This window comes from Odocoileus virginianus, chromosome 3, assembly GCF_023699985.2.
Source record: "Odocoileus virginianus isolate 20LAN1187 ecotype Illinois chromosome 3, Ovbor_1.2, whole genome shotgun sequence".
Classification (NCBI taxonomy): Eukaryota; Metazoa; Chordata; class Mammalia; order Artiodactyla; family Cervidae; genus Odocoileus; species Odocoileus virginianus.
This window is the reverse complement of record NC_069676.1, coordinates 37,381,196-37,401,670: the sequence shown is the minus strand read 5'-3', so window position 1 is coordinate 37,401,670 and position 20,475 is coordinate 37,381,196.

Below are 20,475 nucleotides of genomic sequence, written 5' to 3'. Positions count from 1 at the left end.
TGAAATTAATTCAGAACCACAGAGAAACAGAAAAAGAACTTCCACTTCTATGAAGTCACCAACCATGAGAGGGCCCAGGGCTCCTGAAGCCTGGAACTGGGGTGAGAAGAGACATAATGAGAGAGACCATCTGCAAGAAAATAAAGAGAACCCAGAGTTTTCTAGAATAGGGAACACACACTAGTGGGCAACAGCAACCCCAGTCTCACCCTCCTTGCAATTTCAAGGGTGTGAGTGTTTGGGCAAATCGCCAAACATCTTTGAACCCTGTGGACCACAGTAGTGGCAGGATGTTGGGATATAACGGGGACATACATTTTCAAGAGTGAGTGGTTATCTGCTACTAGTGTGGGGAGAAACTGTGAGTGAACCAATAGAAGACTGATTCTTGCTGACACTGGTCAGCTAAGGAGAAATCCAAGCTAAATCACCCAAAATCTGTGATGTGAGGAGTTTTGACACAAGTCAAGGAACTTCCTGTTTTTTGGAAGGGGCCCACACCCAGCTGAGAGGAACAGCGAGAACGGGACAAAAGGCAGGAAGGTTGTACCCATGCTGCAAGCCTGCTGATGTGCATGAGTCCCTTCTCAGAATATATTCAAGTGCATAAAATAAAGCACATAAGATCACAAAGGAAGACGCTGAAATAGAGGTACCAAAATACTTTTTAAGTTTGTGGTATTTATGCCCAATAATTCATAATTTGAAAGAAATGATGAGAGTAACTGATGTTTTGGCCTTTCTGTAAAGTGATATGAAAATAACTCTAATTTCCACTGGTGACAAATGTATAGGATACATGGGCTGTGTTGCCTGCATTCATTAGAGAAAAATCAAAATCAAAATGTTTCCCATCCAAGTTAACAGACTCCCCAGACTACATCCACAGAAGCCTCGGGGATATATGCTACTTCTTCCTCCAATTGAAGTGAAGTGAAGTGAAAGTTGCTCAGTCATATCCAACTCTTTGAGACCCCACGGACTGTAGTCCATGGAATTCTCTCAGCCAAAATAGTGGAGTGGGTAGTCTTTCCTTTCTCCAGGGGATCTTCCCAATCCAGGGATCAAACTCAGGTCTCTTGCATTGCAGGCGAATTCAGTTTTTAAAAAAATGCTGTCCAGGAAAAACTCCATTACTTTAAAGAAAAGTGATAATTTTTTTTAAAGAATGATCATGGAAACCATGTAAAGACAATGCAGGAGGGAAAAACAAAAGAAGTAAAGGCATCTGGCAAATAAAAGATAATGACAAACATTTGAATATAGTAGCATGGTGAAAGTTAGTAGCATTCCAAAGCAAGGGGAAGTCAGTGGGGCAGGCACAATAATGCACTCCCTCCAAGCATATCCATATTCTAATCCCCATAAATCATGAATATATAACCTTGTATGACAAAGGGGAATTAAGGCAGCAGATAAATCAATTTTGCTAATGAGGTGACAAAATTGAGGAGAGTATCCTTGATCATCCAGGTAGGACTAATATCATCACAAGGGTCCTTATAAGTGGAAGAGAAATGTAGAAAAATTCAAAGTGATCTGATGCAAGGACACATGGAAAAAGAGACATCTAGCAGCTGGAAAAGGCAAAGAAACAGATTCTCCCCTAGAGTCTCCAGAAAGGAAGGCAGCCTTGCTGACACCATGATTTTAACACTGCGAGACCCATATTTGAATTCAGACCTGCAGAACCATAAGATAATCACTTTGTATTGCTACAAGCCAATAAGTTTGTGACAAGTTGTTATGGCAGCCATAGAAAACTAATACAATTAAGAACCCCTACTTCTGGAACTTCCCTGGTGGTACAGTGGATAAGACTCCACCTGCCAACGCAGGGGACACAGGTTTGATCCCTGGTTTGGGAAGATTCCACATGACATGGAACAATTAAGCCCCTGCATCACAACTCCTGAGCCCTCAATCTAGAGCCCACGGACCACATCTGTTGAAACCTGTATGCTCGAGGGCCTGTGCTCCCCAATAAGAGAAGCCACCATGATGAGAAGCCCGTGTAACACAGTGAAGAGTAATCCCCACTCATTGCAGCTAGAGAAAGCCCGTGTGCAGCAATGAAGACCCAGCACAGCCAAAAATAAATAAATAAATAGATAACCCCTAGTTCTCCCAGAATAGAGAATCCAGAAATAAACCCACATACCAATTACTCACCTATCACACATAAATAAACCCACATATCAATTAATTTTGGGGGACTTCCCTGGTGGTTCATTGACTAAGACTCTGGGTTCTCAATGCAGGGGGCTTAGGTTCGATCCCTGGCCAGGGAACTAGGTTCTACATGCTGCAACTAAGACCCGGTGCAGTCAAATAAATAAAAATTTTAAGTTAATTAATTAATTAATTTTAAAAATTCATCTTCAACAAAGGAGGTAAGAATATACAGTGGAGAAAAGAGTCCCTTCAGTAAGCAGTGTGGGAAAAATGGACAACTGCATGTAAATCAAAGACGTTAGAACACTTTGTCAAATCATATAAAAAACAAACTAAAAATAGCCTAAACTCTTAAGTACAAGACATGATATCGAGCTCCCCTGGTGGTTCAGTGGCAAAGAATCCATCTGCCAATGCACGAGACGCAAGTTCAATCCCTGGTCTGAGCAGATCCCGCGTGTCACAGAGCAACTAAGCCCATGTGCCACAACTATTGAGCCTGTGCTCTATAGCCTAGGAACAGCAACTGCTGAGCCCACTCACCCTAGACCCATGCTCTGCACCAAGAGAGGCCACCACCATAAGCTCTCCGCTTTGGTTCAGCCTCTCCATTCCTTCTGGAGCTATTTCTCTCTTCTCCTCCAGTAGCATATTGGACACCTACCAACCTGGGGGGTTCATCTTTCAGTGTCCTAACTCTGACTTTCCATACTGTTCATGGGGTTCTCAAGGCAAGAATGCTAAGGTGGTTTGTCAATTCCTTCTCTAGTGGACTATGTTTTGTCAGAACTCTCCACCATGACCTGTCTGACTTGGTTGGCCCCATATGGCATGGCTCATAGTTTCGTTGAGCCATGCAAGGCTCCTGGGTTTCCTTATTACCTCCTACATATCCAGGAAGGGCACTAAAGACTCCTGTGATGAAACTCAGCTCATCCTCCCCAAAATGTAGCACCTTGGTATGTTGAATATTTTGAGCTGAAGGAATTTAAAAATGGGACGTGCAGGAAGGACTTTCCAACCTTTCCTCAAAGCACATCATAAAATCCTCAGGTAAGACGACCTTCCCTATACCTGGTAGAAAGGCACATCCTCATCCTAACGGGATATAAAGAGGAATCAATGAACAAGCCTTGCTAAGTTCCCCCTAGTTTACTGCACTTAGCTCATATCCTTTTTCTGTCTGATCACATCTTTCCATGACTTTCCACTTTTCAACAAATCTATCATAATATTTATGTTTAATTGCCTTTTCAGGTCTTCATTTCCTTATGAAGGCTCTCATGTCATGTAAAATGTTGATCATTCAGTCGTGTCCAACTCTTTGCAGCCCCATGGACTGTAGCCCACCAGGCTTCTCTGTCCAAGGAATTCTCTAGGCAGGAATGCTGGAGTTGGTAGCCATCCCCTTCTCCAGTGGATCTTCCCAACCCAAGGATCATGGCAGGAAGACTGTACCATCTGAGCACCAAGGAAGTAAAATTTACATTAAATAAATCCATACACTTTTCTTGTGTTAACCTATCTTTAGTTACAAGGGTCCCAATTGAGAATTTAAAAAGATGAAGGAAAAAGTGTTTTTACTCCCCAACATCTCCAACCCAGAACCACCAAGAGCACAGATAAAAAATGTTGCAAGAAAATAAAATTGCTAGAGGCAAAAAAGGATGTTCAGTTCAGTTCAGTCGATCAGTCGTGTCTGACTCTTTGCGACCCCATGGACTGCAGCATGCCAGGCCTCCCTGTCCATCACCAACTCCCAGAGTTTACACAAATTCATGTCCATTGGATCAGTGATGCCATCCAACCACCTCATCCTCTGCTGTCCCCTTCTCCTCCCGCCTTCAATCTTTCCCAGCATCAGGGTCTTTTCAAATGAGTCAGCTGTTTGCATCAGGTGGCCAAACTATTGGAGTTTCAGCTTCAACATCAGTCCTCCAATAAATATTCAGGACTGATTTCCTTTAGGATGGACTGGTTGGATCTCCTTGTAGTCCAAGGAACCCTCCAGAGTCTTCTCCAACACCACGGTTCAAAAGCATCAATTCTTCAGTGCTCAGCTTTCTTTATAGTCCAACTCTCACATCCATACATAACTATTGGAAAAACAATAGCTTTAATATCTCCTGGAGAAGAGAATGGCAAACCACTTCAGTATTCTTGCCTGGGAAATCCCAGGAACAGAGGAGCTTGACTGGCTACAGTCAGTGGGGTCACAAAGAGTCGGACATGACTGAGCAACTAACACACACAAGGTGATAAAAGAACTGAACACCAAAATCAACTAATTGGATTCAATTGACATATATAGACCATGCTACCTAAAAACAGTAGAAACCATATATTTTTTTCAAGGGAACACTGGACCATTTATCAAAGTATACCATGCCCTGAACCACTGAGGAAAACAAAAAAAACCTCAATGTAATTCAAAGAATTAAATCATACAGAGCATGTTCTCTTGTAATAATGGATTAAACCTAGACAACAGGAAAGTTGTAAGACAACGGGAAAATCTCCATGCTCTTTTCACTAGCGTGAACCCAAATGACATCTACAAATGTCAGTAGATGGGAAACAACAGGGCCTCATGCAGGCCAGCCCCACATCCCACACACTCCATATGAATAGGCAAAACAGGAATATTGGTAAATATCCATTTAAAAAGAGCAAAATCCCAAGGAAGAGAGTCAAACATGATGTAGTAAACCATATATTAAGAACTAAAGGTACATTTCTTATTAGTAACCTGAGAATAAAGACAGGTAGATACTATATATGCTTTAAATTTTGGTAAAATATTAATAATAAATTAATAATAAATTGTAGACAATTAAGAATCATCTAACATACAAAACTGCAAAAGAGACTGAGGCTCTCCTAAAATACATGAAAGTTAAGTGTCAGTCGTACAGTTTTGGAGCAAATGTAATTAAACATTGGGCAAACCAGTGTTAGATGAACTGACTTTGGGGCAAAACTGATTTGCTCTCAAAAGCAGGGGCATTAGGGAAGAGTCCCAATCTTCTCAGTTCACATGCAGAATTGTCTGTTCACAAAACAGATCATTTTATGTCTTGCAAAAAATGCAGAGACTTAAATTTACTTTACTTAGGTGGCCATCAGCACCACCTCTGAGGACAGATGTTGGTAAAAAGGAGAGCAGGGTTTTGAGTTTGGAAGAAGAACCAAGGTGAATAGAGAGAGTCAGTAAGAAGTGTACACTAAGAGCACCTCCTTGGCCCCTATTGTCATGTCACCCACAATTAGCCTTGATGAGGGGCAGAGACAGGTCTCAGAGATGGAGAGGGATATACATGGAATGATCACATTTTTCAATATATAAATGTATCAAAGCAACACATATATTTTAAATTTCCACAATGTTATATGTCAATTATATCTCAATAAAGCTAGAAAAAATAAAGCATTCAAATATATAATCTGAACTATATTTGATATATATAGAGAGAGATGTCTATGTATATATACCTCACTCATTCTCCAAAGAACTCAACAAGGGAATTCCCTAGCAGTCCTACATAAAGTTTCCCTTACCATTTTAAAACTGCCAGAACAACTATTTAACAACAGCTATTGCTCACGTTCCTAATAGTATAATGTAATCCACTTTGCCTAGAGTCCCAAAGTGAGATCTTGTGCTAAAAAGAGAAAAATTTCAAAATTTTGCATCAGGTCAAATATTTCCTTCATTCTTTTTGTACACAAAATAAACCTGTCATAAGATATTTGCAAATGGCATATCCAGTAAGGGGTTGATATACAAACTATTAATATAAAAACAGTTCATACAACTCAATACCAAATTTTTTTAAAGCATTAAAAAACAGGCAGAGGATCTGAACACTTTTCCAAAGACATACAGGTGGCCAGTAGGCACATGAAAAATACTCAATATCACTAATTGTCAGGGAAATGCAAATCAAAACCACAATGAAATTTCACTGCCAAGGGTGCAGATTTGATCCCTGGTCTGGGAACTAAGATCCCGCCAGTCAAATGGTGTGGCCAAAAAATAAATAAATTTTTAAAAAATTAGCTACAATGAGTTATCACTTCATACTTGGCTATTATCAAAAAGACAAAAACAACAATTGTTGGTGAGAATATGGAGAAAAGGGAACCCTCATGCACCACTGGTAGGAATGAAAACTGATGCAGCCACTGTGGAAAACAGTATAGAGAAATTAAAAACAGAATTACCATACAATCCAACAATTCTACCTCTGGGTACCTATTCAAATAAAACAAAGACACTCATCCAAAAAGATATGTACCCTTATATTCATGGCAAATTTCAAGATATGGAAGCAATCATCAACAGATAAATGGATAAAGAAGATATGGTTCACATATACGATGGAATATTATTAGCCAATAAAAAGGAACAAATTTTAGTCACTTCTAGTGAGGTAACTTAACATAGATCCTGTCATACATTAATGCACATATATGGAATCTAGAAAAATGATACAGATGAACCTAATGCAGGGCAACAATAAAGATGCAGATGTAGAAAATAGACTCTGTGTGACACAGGGAGCTCAACCTGATGCTCTGTGACAACCTTGAGGGATAGGATGGAGTGTGAGATGGGAGGGAGGGGTTCCAGATGGAGGGGACATATGTAAACCTATGGCTGCTTCATGGTTATGTATGGCAGAAACAACCACAACACTGTAAAGCAACTATCCTCCAATTAAAAATAAATTAATTTTAAAAGAGAAGATATGGTATATATACATATTACTCAGTCATAAAAAATAAAATAAAATCTTACCATTTGTGACAATATGGATGGACCCATCAAGAGGTGAAATGTCACACAGAGAAAAATAAACACCATATTTCACTTAGATGTGGAATCTAAAAACAAGAATAGATTCATAGACACAGAGAAAAAACTGGTAGTGGCAAGGGAAAGTGAAATAGGTGCAGGTGATTAGGAAGCACAAGCTTCCAGTTATAAAATAAACAAATCAAAGGGTGTATTATTCAGGATAGAAAATATAGTCAATAATATAACTTTAATGGTAACAAATGGTAACTGAACTTAGTGTGGCAATTATTTCATGATGTAGAAGAATATTAAACCACTATGTTAAATGGAAAAAAAAATAAATAAACCACTATGTTGTACATCTGAAACTAATATAACATTATATGTCAAACATAACTTAGTCCTTTTAATGAAAAAGTGAAAGTGGAAGTCATTCAGTCGTGTCCGACTCTTTGCAACCCCATGAACTATACAGCTCATTAAATTCTCCAGGCCAGAATACTGGAGTGGGTAGCCTTTCCCTTCTCCAGGGGATCTTCCCAACCCAGGGATTGAATCCAGGTCTCCCACATCGCAGGCGGATTCTTTACCAGCTAAGCCACAGTGAAGTCTTTTTAATAAATAACTAATATTTTTAAAAAATTTTAAATAAAAAGAAACTATCATTGCACTGGACCTTCGGTTTTCTGTAAATGGGAGGCTTATTCAAGGTAAACATTTAAAACACACCACAGTTTCGTAACCCTGCCCTGCCACTTCTTCTTTTTTTAATTTACAAAGATTCTCAAAACAAAAAAGGAAAGGAGAAAAAAAAAAAAATGGAAGTGGCCTGGAACTGCTGTCACAATGCTTTTCCTGCCCACATTCTGGGCACTTCTCCTTTCCAGAACCTGGCTCCAGCTGCGTCTTGGATAGGGGTGAGAGGGTCTCAACACTTCTTAGGTTTAGCCTCTCCTCTCCTCTTTAGGGTTCTAAACAAAACGGCCACCTGGCCTGGCCTAGCCTGGCCTACAATGGGAACAGCTGACGTCATTGCTTAACTAGAGCGGGAAAAGCCTAGTAACTTCGCTTCTGCTACTCTCTGCTACCCTCTTCTGGTTATGAGTGTTAGTAGCACTAACCCTTCCACCCTCCTCCTTAGTTACGGAGACTAAGGAATAAAAGCAAGGATCAGAGAGTGCAGAAAACAAGAGAAGGGAGAAAGCTAGTCACTGAAGGAAAGACTGTGCAAGGTATTAGAATTTCCAGGAGAGAGGTGAATGATAAGATACTGGATAAAGATGTTATTTTTCTAGATGAACATAATATAGTTACTTAAAGGGACTTCCCCGGAGGTCCATTGGTTAAGACTCCGTGCTTCTATTGAAGGGGTCAAGGGTTCATTCCCAAGACAGGGAAGTTCCACGTGTTGTGTGGTCGACAAAAAAAAAAAAAAATGTTATTTACAGGAAGTAGGGGAGAAATCCTTGTTGTAACCAAGACGTGCATGAGGTGAAGCACTCACTTTAATGGGGCGTCTCCCCGCTCCCCTCTTGCTTAGGGTGACCAAATGCCCATCTGTTTATCCTTCATCACAACCTTTTCACAAGAAAATCTCTTATGAACAGGCAGGAAAGCCTTTTTTAATTGTTTCAAAATAAAAAGATATTAGAAATCATCCAGTCTAACACTCTTCCTTTATAAAAGGATACACAGAGACTTAGAAAGATCGGCTTGCTCAAGGTTTAAAAGATTCTCAAGCTTACAGCAGCAGTTCTCAAAAGAGAACCACTAAAGACTACACTCTCAAAAATAAGAACCCCAGGGAGCATTCATGGAAGCGTTTGTATTGGTATTTACTGCGCTGAGTGCTGTGTTTAGTCGCTCAGTCGTGTCTGACTCTTTGCGACCCTATGGACTGTAGCCCACCAGGCTCCTCTGTCCATGGGATTTCCCAGGCAAGAATACCGGAGTGGGTTGCCATGCCCTCCTCCAAGGGATCTTCCCAACCCAGGGATCAAACCCAAGTCTCCACCATCGCAGGCAGATTATTTACTATCCGAGCCACCAGGGAAGCCCGGTATTTACGGTACCAGAAATGAAAACAGAGAAAAATATGTTCAATAATCAGTAATTTATTGAAAATAGCAATAATAAACCTATTTTAATAATAAAACTATTTTTCATAAAAATGACTATTTCCTAAAACTAAAAAATGTCTAGTGAGAGAAGTAACATTGTTTTATACTTTGCACATTTCATTGCTGTCTGATTTAGTAGAGAAGAGCTGAATTCTCAAATCCACTTCTGCATTCAGTCAGGTACAATATTATACATCATGTTACCTGCCAAAAATCCCACTGTACCCTTATGAGAGTGAAAATAATAATGTCTCAACATTATTATGAGCATAGTTTTGACCTTGCATATCCTCTGAAAGGATGCCAGGGCTCCACAAGGATTCCCTGACATTTTGAGAACTGTAGGTGAACACCTGTAGTCAATGTCTCTCAAATCTCCATCTGCTACCTTTACATCCTAGGACACTATTATAATTATGTTATCCTTTACCAATTAAAAAAAAGTCAAAATTTCTGTTAGAGCGTTATGGAAAACTCTGAAGACTACATTAGGGATGTCAGACTTGTAAAGAGAAGTTGCATGAGTCACTTCAAAAGGTCAGTTTGCTCTTCAGGGAAACTGAACTAAAATTATGAAAGATATATGCAAATGTTGCTGTTGGTGGTGAAAACAAGCAGTGGTTTCTAGCACTTGGCAATCCAGATAGGAGCTATTCTTTGGCACTGAAATGTTTTTAGCTAGGAAACTATATGCGATACAATATAGGGTGAAAAACAGTACTGCTACTTTTGATTTAATGACAGTTAATGGCTTAAGTCATACAGTTTAGGACAATCTATGAGTTTAGGACTTATGAAGTATTCATCCCATGATTGGGAAGACAACAAAGGTTACTGCATGGAGGAAAGTTTCCATCCTGAGACCTAGAGAATGAAGAAAAGGCTCTGCAAAGCCAGGTATCTGCCTGTCTCCTGCTTCTTCATAGCTCTAAGCTCTGTTTAGCTCTGCTTGGCTCCACACTGTCCTACCTATGCCCTCTGTTTCATGACCCTAAGAAAGGTATCCTTTTTTCCAGGTTTAATCCAGACAGGGCCCCAAGTTCCGAGCACGGAGGGGCGGGGGGAGTCCCAAAGCACTGCACGCACCCCTCAGGGCAACCAGATTCGCTGGACCTGGAAAATGAGCTGAGGAGAAAGAGGAGAGGAAATGTAGGAGCCAGAATTCTGCTGGAGGCAGGCCATGGGGGTGGCTGATCAACCCCAGGGCAGCCACCAGCAGCAAGGCCAGGAAGCCAGACATCCTAGAGTGTGAAATCAAGTGGGCCATAGAAAGCATTCCTAGGAATGAAGCCAGTTGAGGGGATGGAATTCTAGCTGAACTATTCAAAACACTAAAAGATGCTGCTGTGAAAGTGCTGCACCCAATATGCCAGCACATTTGGAAAACTCAGCAGTGGCCATAGGACTGGAAAATGTCAGTTTTCATTCCAATCCCAAAGAAAGCAATGCCAAAGAATGTTCAAACTAATGTACAATTGCACTCATTTTACATGCTAGTAAAATTACATTCAAAATCCTTTAAACAAGGTTTCAGCAGTACATGAACTCAGAACTTGCAGATGTACAAGCTGAATTTAGAAAAGGCAGAGGGACTGAAGATCAAATTGCCAACATATGCTGGATCACAGAAAAAGCAAGGGAATTCAAAAAAAAAAACATGTACTTCTGCTTCACTTACTATGCTAAAGGCTTTGATTGTGTGGATCACAACAAACTGGAAAATTCTTAGAGATGGGAATACCAGACCACCTTACCTGTCAAACCTGTATGCAGGTCAAGAAGCAACAGAACTGGACATGGAACAACAGACTGATTCCAAATTGGGAAAGGAGTACCTCAAGGCTGTATATGTCACCCTGCTTATTTAACTTATATGCAGAATACATCAAGTGAAACGTCGGGCTGAATGACTCACAAACTAGAATCAAGATTGCCAGGAGTAAGCTAGAACACTTCCTAACAGCATACACAAAAATAAACTCAAAATGGATTAAAGACCTAAATGTAAGACCAGAAACTATAAAACTCTTGGAGGAAAACATACACAGCATACTCGCTGACATAAATCACAGCAAGATCTTCTATGATCCATCTCCCGGAGTAATGGAAATAAAAACAATAATAAATAAATGGGACCTAATTAAACTTAAAAGCTTTTGCACAACAAAGAAAGCCATAAGCAAGGTGAAAAGACAACCCTCAAAATGGGAGAAAATTAAGCAACTGAAACAACTGAGAAAGAATTAATCTCCAAAATATACAAGTAGTTCATGCATCTCAATACTAGGAAAACAAACAACCCAATCAAAAAGTGGGCAAAGACCTAAACAGACACTTCTCCAAAGAAGACATGCAAATGGCTAATAAACACATGAAGAGATGCTCAACATCACTCATTGTTAGAGAAATGCAAATCAAAACCACAACAAGGTATTATCTCATACCAGTCAGAATGGCTACCATCAAAAAGTCTATACAATAAATACTAGAGATGGTGTGGAGAAAAAGGAACCCTCTTATACTGTTAGTGGGAATGCAAACTGGTACAGCCACTATGGAGAACAGTGGGGGGATTCCTTAAAAAACCAGAACAGAATTGCCATATAATCCAGAAATCCCACTGCTAGGCATATACCCCAAGGAAACTAAAATTGAGAGAGACACATGTACCCCAGTGTACACTGCAGCACTATTTACAATTGCTAGGACATGGAAGCAACCTAGATGTCCATCAGCAGATGAATGGATAAGGAAATTGTGGCACATATACAAAATGGAATATTACTCAGCTATAAAAAGGAATGTATATTTGAGTCAGTTCTAATGAAGTAAATGAACCTAGAGCCTATTATACAGAATGAAGTAACTCAGAAAGAGAAATACAAATACTGTATATTAGTACATTATATGGTATTTAAAAAGATGGTACCAATGGTTCTATTTGTAGGGCAGCAAAGGAGACACCGACATAAAGAACAGACTTTTGGACTCAATAGGAAAAGGATATGGTGGGACGATCGGAGAGAATAGCACTGAAACATATACATTACCATATGTAAAAAGGTGACCAGTGTAAGTTCTGTGCATAAAGCAGAGCATCCAAAGCCAGTGCTCGGGGATAACTTAGATGGATAGATGGGTGGGGAGGGAGTTGGGAGGCAGGATTAGGGATGGGGGATACATGTGCACCTGTGGCCAATTCATGCTGATGTCCGACAAAAACCATCAAAACATTGTAATTATCCGCTAATTAAAATAATTAATTTTTAAAAATAAAAGAAAAAAAAAAGAAAAAGATTGCTGGGAGAAATATCAACAACCTCAGATACACAGATGGTACCACTTTAATGGCAGAAAGCAAAGAGGAACTAAAGAGCCCTTTAATGAAATTGAAAGAGGGCAGTGAAAAAAGCCGGCTTAAAACTCAACATTCAAAAGACTAAGATCATGGCATCCAGTCCCATTGCTTCATGGCAAAAAGAGGAGAGAAAGTGAAAATAGTGACAGATTTTAATATCTTGGGCTCCAAAATCACTGTGGACAGTGACTGTAGTCATGAAATTAAAAGACATTTGTTCCTTGGAATAAAAGTTATGACAAACCTAAACAGCATATTAAAAAGCAGAGACATTACTTTGCTGACAAAGATCCATATAGTCAAAGCTATGGTTTTTCTGGTAGTCATGTACAGACATAAGAGTTGGACCATAAAGAAGGCTGAATGTTGAAGAATTGATGCTTTTGAATCATGGTGCTAGAGAAGACTCTTGAGTGTCCCTTGGACAGTTAGGAGATCAAACAAGTCAATCCTAAAGGAAACCAACCCTGAATATTCATTGAAAGGACTTATGCTAAAGCTGAAGTTCCAATACTTTGGTCACTTGATGCAAAGAGCAAACTCACTAAAAAAGACCCTGATGCTGAGAAATGTTGAGGGCAAGAGGAGATTGAGGGCAACAGAGGATAAGGCGGTTGAATGGCATCATTGACTCAATGTACGTTAATTTGAGCAAACTCAGGGAGATAGTGAAGGACAAGGAAACCTGTGTGCTGCAGTCCACAGGGTTGCAAAGAGTCAGATACAACTGAATGACTGAACAACAATCCAGACACTGGAATATAGTTTCAAAGCTGCTAAGAAAACACAAATACCCAGATCCAGTAGCATACCAAAAGAGTGCAGTGAACTGTGGTGGGTGAAGTGGCCAGTTAATTTCAGGTTTGTGAATACGTTCCAATGTTAAGAAATTGTGCACTGTTGTTGGGATTGTAAATTGGCACAGCTACTATAGAAAACAGTATGGAGGTTTCTCAAAAAACTAAAAATAGAACTATCATATGACCCAACAATCCCCTCCTGAGAAAACCATAACTCAAAATGATACATGCACCCTGATGTTCCTTGCAATACTATTTACAATAACCAGGACATGGAAGCAACAAAAATGTCTACCAACAGAGGAATGGATAAAGAAGATGTGGTACATATATACAAGGGAACACTACTCAGCCATAAAAAAAAAAAAAATGAAATTGTGTCCTTTGCAGAGATGTGAAAGGACCTAGAGACTGTCATACAAAGTGAAGTGAGTCAGAAAATAAACAAGTACTGTATATTAATGCATATATGTGGAATCTAGAAATATGGTATAGATGATCTTATTTGCAAAGCAGAAATAGAGACAGACATAGGGAACAAATGTATGGCTACTAAAAAGGAACTCGGGGAGGGGTGGGAGGAATTAAGAGATTGGGACTGACAAATATACACTGCTGCTGCTGCTAAGTCGCTTCAGTCGTGTCTGACTCTGTGCGACCCCATAGACGGCAGCCCGCCAGGCTCCGCCGCCCCTGGGATTCTCCAGGCAAGAATACTGGACTGGGTTGCCATTTCCTTCTCCAATGCAGGAAAGTGAAAAGTGAAAGTGAAGTCACTCAGTCGTGTCTGACTCTTTGCAACCCCATGGACTGCAGCCTGCTGGGCTTCCCTGTCCATTACCAATGCCCACAGCTCACTCAAACTCATGTCCATATAGTCGGTGATGCCATCCAACCATCTGATCCTCTGTAATCCCCTTCTCCTCCTGCCTTCAATCTTTCCCAGCATCAGGGTCTTTTCCAAGGAATCAGTTCTTCCCATCAGATAACCAAAGGACTGGAGTTTCAGATTCAGCATCAGTCCTTCCAATGAATATTCAGGACTGATTTCCTGTAGGATGGACTGGTTGGATCTCCTTGCAGTCCAAGGAATCCTCAAAGTCTTCTCCAACACCACAGTTCAAAAACATCAATTCTTCGGTGCTCAGCTTTCTTTATGGTCCAACTCTCACATCCAAAAGTGACTACTGGAAAAACTATAGCTTTGACTCGACAGACCTTTGTCACAAAGAAATGTCTTTGCTTTTTAATATGCTGTCACAGTAATCCAAGTCTATGCCCTGACCAGCAACGCTGTAGAAGCTGAAGTTGAAAAGTTCGATGAAGACCTACAAAAGTTTTTAGAACTAACACCCAAAAAGGATGTCCTTTCCATTATAGGGAACTTGAATGCAAAAGCAAGAAGTCAAGAAACACCTGGAGTAACAGGCAAATTTGGCCTTGGAATACATAATGAAGCAGGGCTAAGGCTAATAGAGTTTTTCCAAGAGAAAGCACTGGACATAGCAAACACCATCTTCCAACAACACAAGAGAAGACTGTACACATGGTCATCACCAGATGATCAATACTGAAATCAGACTGATTATATTCTTTGCAGCCAAAGATCGAGAAGCTCTATACAGTCAGCAAAACACGACTGGGAGCTGACTGTGACTCAGATCATGAATTTCTTATTTATGATTCTGGTTTAAATTGAAAAAAGTGGGGAAAATGACTAGACCATTCAGGTATGACCTAAATCAAATCCCTTACATACAGTAGAAGTGACAAATAGATTCAAGGAATTAGATCTGAAAGACAGAGTGCCTAAAGAACTATGGACATAAGTTTGTGACATTGTACAGGAGGCAGGGATCAAGACCATCCACAAGAAAAAGAAATATAAAAAGGCCAAATGGCTGTCTGAGGAGGCCTTACAAATAGCTGAGAAAAGAGAAGCAAAAGGCAAAGGAGAAAATGAAAAATATATCCATCTGAATGCAAACTTCCAAAGAATAACAAGGAGAGATAAGAAAGCCTTCCTCAGTGATCAATGCAAAGAAATAGAAGAAAGCATTAGAATGGGAAACACTAGAGATCTCTTCAAGAAAATTAGAGATATCAAGGGAACGTTTCATGGAAAGATGGGCACAATAAAGGACAGAAATGGTATGTACATAACTGAAGCAGAGATATTACAAAGAAGTGGCAAGAATACACAGAAGAACTGTACAAAAAAGATCTTCATGACCCAGATAATCACGATGGTGTGATCACTCACCTAGAGCCAGACATCCTGGAATGTGAAATCAAGTGGGCCTTAGGAAGCATCACTATGAACAAAGCTAATGGAGGTGATGGAATTTCAGTTGAGCTAGTTAAAATCCTCAAAGGTAATGCTGTGAAAGTGGTGAACTCAATAGGCCAGCAAATTTGGAAAACTCAGCACTGGTCACAGCTTGAAAAAGGTCAGTTTTCATTTCAATCCCAAAGAAAGTCAATGCCAAAGAATTCTCAAACTACTACAAATGCACTCATCTCCCATACTAGTAAAATAATGCTCAAAATTCACCAAGCCAGGATGCAACAGTATGTGAACTGTGAAGTTCCAGATGTTCAAGCTGGATTTAGAAAAGGCAGAGGAACCAGAGATCAAATTGCCATCAAATTGTCATTGGATCAAAGAAAAAACAAGAGAGTTCCAGAAAAACATCTACTTCTGCTTTATTGACAGTTCCGAAGACTTTGACTGTGTCAGTTCAGTTCAGTCACTCAGTTGTGTCCAACTCTTTCCAACCTCATGAACTTCAGCACACCAGGCCTCCCTATCCATCACCAACTCCTGGAGTTTACCCAAACCCATATCCATTGAGTCAGTGATGCCATCCAACCATCTCATCCTCTGTCGTCCCCTTCTCCTCCTGCCCTCAATCTTTCCCAGCATCAGGGTCTTTTCAAATGAGTCAGCTCTTTACATCAGGTGGCCAAAGCATTGGAGTTTCAGCTTCAACATCAATCCTTCCAATGAACACCCAGGACAAATCTCCTTTAGGATGGACTGGTTGGATCTTCTCACAGTCCAAGGGACTCTCAAGAGTCTTCTCCAACACCACAATTCAAAAGCATCAATTCTTCAGTGCCCAGCTTTCTTCATAGTCCAACTCTCACATCCATACACGACTACTGGAAAAACCATAGCCTTGACTAGACAGACCTTTGTTGACAAAGTAATGTCTCTGCTTTTTAATATGCTGTCTAGGTTGTTCATAACTTTCCTTCCAAGGAATAAGCATCTTTTAATTTCATGGCTGCAATCACCATCTGCAGTGATTTTGACTGTGTGGACAGCAATCAACTGTGGAAAATTCTTCAAGAGGTGAGAATACCAGACCACCTGACCTGTCTCTTGAGAAATCTGTATCAGGAAGCAACAGAACTGGATAAGGAACAACAGACTGGTTCTAAATAGAGAAAGGAGGACATCAAGGCTGTATATTGTCAGCCTGCTTAATTAACTTATATGCAGAGCACATCATGAGAAAGGCTGGGCTGGATGAAGCACAAGCTGTAATCAAGACGGCTCGGAGCAATAACAGTAACCTCAGATACTCAGATGACCCCACCCTTATGGCGGAAAGTGAAGAAGAACTAAAGAGCTTCTTCATGGAAGTGAAAGAGGTGAGCGAAAAAGTTGGCTTAAAGCTCAACATTCAGAAAACTAAGATCATGGCATCTGGTCCCATCACTTCATGGCAAATAGATGGGGAAATAGTGGAAACAGTGACAGACTTTATTTGGTGGGGGTTGGGGGGGGCTCCCAAATCACTGCAGATGGTGACTGCAGCCATGAAATTAAAAGATGCTTGCTCCTTGGAGGAAAAGTTATGACCAACCTAAACAACATATTAAAAAGCAGAGACATTACTTTGCCAGCAAAGGTCCATCTAGTCAAGGCTATGGTGTTTCCAGTAGTCATGTATGGATGTGAGAGTTGGACTATAAAGAAAGCTGAGCACCGAAGAATTGATGCTTTTGAACGTGTGGTGTTGGAGAAGACTCTTGAGAGTCCCTTGGACTGCAAGGAGATCAAACCAGTAGAGTCTAAAGGAAATCAGTCCTGAATATTCATTGGAAGGACTGATGCTGAAGCTGAAACTCCAATACTTTGGCCACCTGACACGAAGAACTGACTCATTGAAAAGACCCTGATGCTAGGAGAGATTGAAGGCGGGAGGAAGGTGACAACAAAGGATGAGATGGTTGGATGGCATCACCGACTCAATCGACATGAGTTTGAGTAAACTCCGGAAGTTGGTGATGGACAGGGAGGCCTGGCGTGCTGCAGTTCAAGGGGTCGCAAAGAGTCAGACATAACTGAGCAACTGAACTGAACTGAGGTTGGTCATAGCTTTCCTTCCAAGGAGCAAGCATCTTTTAATTTCATGGCTGCAGTCACCATCTGCAGTGATCTTGGAGCCCAAGAAAATAAAGTCTGTCACTGTTTCCATTGTTTCCCCATCTCTTGCCATGAAATGTAGGGACCGGATGCCATGATCTTCATTTTTTTGAATGTTGAATTTTAAGTCAAATTTTCCACTCTCTTTCACTTTCATCAAGAGGCTCTTTAGTTCTTCATTTTCTGCCATAAGGGTGGTGTCATCTGCATATTGATATTGATACTTCTCCCTGAAATCTTGATTCCAACTTGTGCTTCATCCAGTCCCACATTTTGCATGATACATTCTGCATATAAGTTAAATAAGCAGGGAGACAATATACAGCCTTGATATACTCTTCTCCCAATCTGGAACCAGTCAGAAGTTCCATGTCCAGTTCTAATTGCTGCTAATTAAAAAAAAAGAAAAAGAGAGAGAGGGAATTCCTTGGTGGTCCACAGGGAACTCCACATTGTCACTGCCAAGGGTGAACCAAACAAAAACAAATGAAAACAACAAAAAAATGAATCTATGGGGTAATGACTAAAAAACTTTTAGAGTGTACCCAAATCATCTAACGCAGTTCAAACTTTACAGTGTTTCAGAAACTCACCTGAACTTAGGAAGAAGGAAGATTTCTTGGTTCCATCTTCCAGCAGTTCTATCACTAAGAAAGTCTTGCTTTCAGAGAAAATTCCAGGTAGTTTTGGTGCGGACAGGATTCCACTGCTCTTTGAGAATAAATGATGGTCAGATGGTGCTAAATGCAGGTTGAAAAGACTCCCACTTAGTGCTTGCCATTTGCAAGGTTTTTGAAGGAGCCAAGAATCAGGGTTTTCATTATACACACAATTGGAATTCAACACAGGTATTCCAAAGACTGCCCTTTAAGAACTCCTGATAAGGACTTCCCTGGTGGTCCAGTGGTTAAGTATCTGCATTCCAGTGCAGGGGATGCGGGATTGATCGCTAGTAAGATCCCATATGCCCCGAGGCAGCTAAGCCGCCGCACCACAATGCCTGATCTCTCCTGCTACAACTAAGACCGAACCACATAAATATTGAAAAAAATAAAGAACTAATGATATAATAATATGGTTACTGTCTCTCACACTTCTAAAATTGCAAGCCAAAGAAATACATTTAACGTTGCATCAAGTACATATTTATGTATGTGTATGTAAATATGCATGTATGTTCAAAATGGGCACAAAATTCTGGGAACAATACTTCCCTGACGTAGCCGAAAAGTTCTAAAAGTTAATGTAACAAAAAATGTCCTTTCATTTTCCTCCCTCTAGGTCCTGTTTCTCTTTGTTGTTCCCCATAAAGGGAAGAGTAGTCCACTTCTCTTTTAAATGTATATTTGGGTCCCTTTCCAAATGCAAATTCCACCTTATCTATGGTTATTTAGGGTAAATTTCAAAGCCTGTGCTTTCAAAGGTAGATTGTGTTTACTTTTGAGGACTTCCCACACTGCAGTGTAGATATTCAAACCAACAGTATTTGGAAGGTGGGGGTGTCTTCTTTTGTTCTCTAAAAGCACCCATAAAATTGTGGAAGTGGGAACTGTAATGAAGTTAACTAATGGTTTCTTGATGATGGATACTCCCCTCATTCTTCCTTCTTGCAGATACTGAGAAAATAAAAGCCCTATTTCAGAAATACCTGAGTCTATGGACTCATTTCCAAACTAGAGCAATGTGCTCTGATATTTCATCTCCACTAGTCTCTTCTATTAAAAAAAAAAAAGTGAGTGTTGGCCCACTACATTGATTAACCCATGTACAACTCCCAGGGTGAAATGCACCAGTCTAAGACCTGTTGGGAGAGGAAGATTTGCTGCAAGGTTAACTTACTTCCCTGGTGGCTCAGATGGTAAAGCGTCTGCCTGCAATGCAGGAGACCTGGGTTCAGTCCCTGGGTTGGGACGATCTTCTGGAGAAGGAAATGGCAACTCACTCCAGTATTCTTTCCTGGAAAATCTCACGGATGAAGGAACCTGGTAGGCTACAGTCCATGGGGTCGCAAAGAGTCTGACACGACTGAGCGACTTCACTTTCACTTTCCAGGTTTAAAGGGCTTCCCAGGTTGTGCTAGTGATAAAGAATCTGCCTGCCAATGTAGGAGGCACAAGAGATGCTGGTTCCATCCTTTGTGTCTGGAAGCTCCCCTGGAGAAGAAAATGGCAACCCACTTCAGTATTCTTACCTCAGAATCCCATGGATGGAGAAGCCTTGCCAGCTACAGTCCATGGGGTAGCAAAAAGTCATACTGGACAGAACAATCCAGGTTAAAAGAGCTCCCTGTTCTCATTTTGAATGGCATTCAATAGGCAACTTGCAGATTTTTTTTTCTTAAGCTCCCTGTAGGAAAGACCCTGATACAGAGAAAGATCAGAGGCAGGGGGAGAAGGGGACGACAGAGGATGAGATGGTTGGATGGCATCACCAACTCAAAGGGCATGAGTTTGAGCAAGCTTGGGAAGATGAAGGACAGGGAAACCTGGTGTGCTGCAGTCCATGGGGTCACAAAGACTCAGAACAACAACAGGAAATGTGCAAAAGGTGCAATCAGAAAGTCACTGAAGTGGAAAAAGAGGGAAGGCAAATTCACAAAACCTGGAGAGTAGCTGTAGTTTGAGAAATGGGAGAGTAGCTGTAGTTTGAGAAATGGAAGCTCAGACTAGGGCGAGATTTTCCCTGCAGCGATGGTTCTCAACTGTGAGACCCGTGTTTTATTTGCAAATGTGAGGAATCCCTGCAGGCAAAGACCAGCAGGGGGCGCAAGAAAGCCCGGGGAG